The 4,968-nt window shown below is 33.4% G+C and overlaps 1 pseudogene across 1 annotated transcript; it reads left to right on the top strand.

The window, feature by feature from the left end:
- Positions 1–1,026: 1,026 nt before the first annotated feature.
- On the top strand, positions 1,027–3,536 carry LOC143538272 (disease resistance protein RUN1 pseudogene; annotated as a pseudogene). Its single transcript, XR_013136220.1, has 2 exons — positions 1,027–1,502; positions 2,718–3,536. The product of XR_013136220.1 is annotated as a disease resistance protein RUN1 pseudogene (transcript).
- The last annotated feature ends 1,432 nt before the right edge of the window (positions 3,537–4,968 follow it).

Here is a 4,968-nt window from a genome sequence, read left to right as displayed (position 1 = left end):
GCCGGGTTCAAAAATTCGGTCGAAAACGAGCGAATTTACGCTACGTATAAATTTATACTACTGAATGAAAAAATGAAGGGGGCCGGGGCCACCCCTAGCCCCAACTAAGCTACGCCATTGTGTGTGTGTATACATATAGGATTAAGTTATCAATACAAGAAGTGATATTAGTGCGAGAAATCATTTTAACCAATCAAAACTTTATTTTTGTTTTTGTATTTAACTAATTAAAAGGGTATTTTTGTCAAAATTCTAATTGCATTTTTGGGTAGCGAATAAATGGTTTAGAGGTTTCAAATTATGCTCTACTTTTCTTTTTTTAATTATTTCATTATGTTCTTTTAGTTATTAATTACTCATCATCCTTTATAATATCATTTTCCTGCTTTATTTGTTAATACATATACACCAATTCAAGTAGCATACTAACATTTAGTTATTAAGTTTCAAAAGTGGAGATATAAGAGAAAGTTGAAGGGTTGATAACTAAAATTATTTTCTTCACTCCTCTCGTAAGTGGTAACTTTTTACAACGAAATCAGGAGATAAATCAAATACAAATGACTTTTATCATGATAAATGTATAAATAATTAGAGTAATTATGTTAACACTATAGTAATTATTATTATAATATAACTTTTAACTAGAGTAATTATTATTAAACCATATTATTTTTTATTACATAATTACTATAGTTTAAAACTATAATTACACTAGTTATTTGTATGTTTAATATGTTAATTTTATTTGTACCGGATCCCACCCTATGAAATTATTACTAACATTTAATTATTTTTTTAAAAGTGAGAGAATATCCTTTAATTAATATTACCAAGCTGGTTTTCTTCTTTCATTCCATTAATTTTTGTGTTGGTGTACCCCCCCCCCCCCCCCCCCCCTATATGGATATATATATAGAGAGAGAGAGAGAGTCAGAGAGGTACAACGACACGAAAACTAATATATATATATATATATATATATATAGTTGCTCATCATTTTACAGGGAGCTTCCACAAATGACAATGGCTCCTTCATCTTTTAATACCAATTACAACTGGTCATATGAAGTGTTTGTGAGTTTTGAACGTGACAAGTTCATTAAAAGATTTGTTGATCATCTGTTTAGCGATTTCAAACGCAAAGGGATTCGTGCTTTTAAAGAAGTCGATGACCTACGAACAGGAGAAGATAGGTCTCAACAAGTCTATAAAGCCATTGAGGAATCAAGGTTTCTTGTAGTTATATTCTCTGAAAGCTTTGGTTCCTCACCTTCATGTTTAAGGGAGCTTATGAGAATCCTAGTGTGCAAAGAGAAAGAACCGGACAAATATCAAATTTGCCCGGTTTTTTACAATGTGAAGCCAGAAAAGGTTGTTAATGCATCAAACTTCAGTGAATTACTAGAAGTTGTAGATAAAAAAGAGGTGGATCAATGGAAGGAAGCTTTGACCAAAGCTGCAAACTTACCTGGATGGGATCTGGAAGATCTGGTCAATGGGTAATTAACTAATTACTTACTGCTAGCTAGTTCATCTCTTTATATGTGCATCTTTTTATCAATTTAGTAGTTGTTTCTAAAGATGTTTGCTAATTGATGAACAACAAAATTCCGATAAACTTAAACGACCGACATAAATGGGTGAAACCGACTGAAATTTGCGACTGACAAAAATGTGCAATGTTATGGTTCGGTGCTCTTAACCTCAGTGTGAACCAATGCAAGATGATTTTGCATATTTATCGGTTCAATGAAAGTTGATAATTTCCACCAGTCAACTTAATCATTGAAAAAACGTTAAATCAGGTTAGAACCTACCCATAGAAAGATAATAACTAAAAAAATTAGCAAGTTAATTAATTAAGAGCATAAAAAATACATAATGGAATCAAAAATATCCAGCTACGAATTATATATGCAACTTGCAATTTCTTCAAATATGTTACTTAGCCAATATTGTCATGAAAGTTAGAAAAAGTGTTGTTTACTCCATTAGGAATCTTGACTTTAGAGGTTATGCAAATTTGGAATATTTAATTTATTGTACTATAAATATATGTTATAAACATTAACCTTTTTTTCAAATTGAAAATTAATAATCCTACCTTTTATGTATCAGCCAATAGTAATCTTACGTTTAAAAATCTCTGTCAACGATCCACTTGTTGACTACTTTTCTCTCAATGAACCTCCGTTAAAAAACACTTAACTTCATTATGTTTTTTTCTGAATTTCAAACCGATGTTTCAGGGCTTTAGATCAAAGAAATATACGAGTCGACCGATGTAAAACTTATCTCGAAACGATGATTCAGATGACTTAATTTTTGTTAATTAGAAATTCAATCACATGAATTGAAACTCTATTTCGTCATTTGGATGACCATTTCTAGATAATTTTTACATCAGTCGACTTGTATCATTCTTCCGATCAATAACCCTAAACGTCGGTTTGGAATTCAGAAAATAACTTAACTACATTAAGTGTTTTTTAACGGAGTCCATTGAGAGAAAAATAGTCAAAAGGTTAGACCGTTGACAGTTTTTTAAAGGTGAGATTATTATCGGCCAATACACAAAACGTGAGATTATTTATTTCAAATTTGTTTTTTTTTTAATTTGGAATATTTACCACAAATTATATGTTATATGCACTAACCTCTTTTTCTTTGGAATTTTTTTTAAATCGTATGTACATTGTATTTATGATCGACAGCTATGAGGCAAAGTTTATTGATATGATCTCAAAGCATATCTTCAACGAGCTAAACGTTGGATGCTTACATATTGGTGAGAAACTAGTTGGGGTACATTCCCACACAGAGCAAATGAACTTGTTGCAATATGTCGGATCAAGCAACGTTCACATGATCGGTATATGCGGTATCCATGGTATTGGAAAGACTTCAATTGCCAAAGCTGTTTACAACCGATTATATGCGCACTTTGATGATTGCGTCTTCTGTGAAGACGTGAAAGAGTTTGCGAAAAAGCATGGGCTGATTCAACTTCAAAGGCAAATCATTGAAGACATCACAAAAGCAGATAGGAAAATAAGGAGCATTAGTGAAGGAAGCAATGTAATGAAACAAATCATGGTGTCGAAACGAGTCTTGCTGATTCTTGATGATGTGGACCAACTGGACCATTTAGAGGCTCTAGCCGGTTCACGTTCTTGGTTTGGACCGGGAAGTTTAGTTGTAGTGACCGGAGAAGATAGGCAGTTGTTACGAGCTCATGGAGTGGAGAAAATTCATGAAGTCGAGCTTTTGCGTAACGATGAAGCTCTAGAACTCTTTAGTCTGTATGCATTTAATCAAAAACATTCTAAAGAGGATTTCAAAGAGCTATCTGAGCAAGTGATTGAATATGTGAATGGTCACCCCTTAGCTCTTAAAGTTTTGGGTTGCTTTCTTTTGGCAAGAGTGTAGGTGAATGGCAAAGCGAATTAGAAAGACTTGAAAGAAATCCTACTGATGACATCCAAGTGCTAATATCACGTTTCTCTTTAAGTATGAAACGTAGGCTTGCATAGTTGCAATACTAGTGGGTGATTTTTAGAGGCTAAATTGCTAATTAATGCTGGAATTCTAGTTAATAAGTTGTAATTTACAATTTAATGATTATGTTTCGATTATAGCATGATGCGGTTAAAAATTCAAGGATATATTACACGGTTTCGTTTATAACCTGAAGTGGTTAAAAATTCAAGAAAATATTACACAAAGCATCTCAAAAGTCACATAAATTATAGGAATCCTTCAAAATCATTTTGATTCTTTTAACATATTTTTAAATATCTAAAAATGGGAGAGAGAGAGAGAGAGAAAGAGAGAGAGAATATGAGAGAGAATTAATTACCAAATAGCTTTAGTTAAACTAATATTAAAGACAAATAAAGATTTGGTTTAGAGATCGTAAGGTTTCAAGTTCGAATTCAATCATAACCGGGTTTTATCGTAGCGGGCCTTCAGCTACGGGTTCTCCATGGAACCAGAGAAGGTGAGGTTGAACTACCCAACGCTATATGTGATTGCGGACGTATTGGGTCGTCTTTTGCCATTGGGTTACTCAGGTAGCCAGACTTTATTCGTTAATCGTTAAAAAGAGAGAGAGAGAGAGAGTTAATTAACTAACTAACTATTTGATATATTACCATCGTACCATTTTATTTATTTTTAAAACTAGTATTTTATACGACACGTTGCACTGAGACAGGTCGATAAAGTAAAACTCAAGCGTTTTTTGTACTAAGCGTTGAGGTGGTAAGTCGACGCGCATTTGGTCGGTTTCAATTTCGATACGTACCAAAACTAAAACCAAAAACGAAACTAAAAATTATATAAAAACTGATGTGGACCAACGGGGTGGCATCGGTTGGTAAAACCCGACCGTTGTCGATCTCGGCGTTGAGTCGGTGAGTCTACGCAAATTCGATTGGTTTACGCCACGTTCATTACGATACACAAATTCTTTCGTTTTTTGTCACATTCGTTACGGTATCCCAACTAAAAAAAAAAATCATCATTTGGAAAAACTCGAGCGTTGCAAGCCCTGGGCGTTTCGGTGGTGAGTTGGTAAAACCCGTGCGTTGATAAAATTCCAAGTGTTTTCGGTTCCGGGTGTTACGTAGATGAGTCAATGCGAATTCAATCAGTATTGTTTACACTATTTACGCTACCAAAACTAACAAGAATAAAACAAAACCGTAAAGTCCACCAATGATGGTCCCTCACATGGACCAATGGTGGTTTTGCCCATATCTCTCAGTATAAGATTGTACTATAGTAATAATGAAAAGGAAAATTGGATTTTAATAATCCTAATTTAATGTTGTTGGCCAATAATAATTCTAACTTTAAAAATAGCTGTTACTGGTCCCAACTTTTACACTATTTGTTTTCATTGAACCTTCGTTACAAAAAACTTAACGCCGTTAAGTTTTTTTCAAATTTCAAACTGATATT

The sequence above is a fragment of the Bidens hawaiensis genome, unplaced genomic scaffold (assembly GCF_021521415.1).
Source record: "Bidens hawaiensis isolate Kalapana, Puna unplaced genomic scaffold, B.hawaiensis_p1.1 tig00011542_1, whole genome shotgun sequence".
Classification (NCBI taxonomy): domain Eukaryota; kingdom Viridiplantae; phylum Streptophyta; class Magnoliopsida; order Asterales; family Asteraceae; genus Bidens; species Bidens hawaiensis.
Note: the sequence above shows the minus strand (reverse complement) of the source record. Positions and strands in the feature narration are given on the sequence as shown.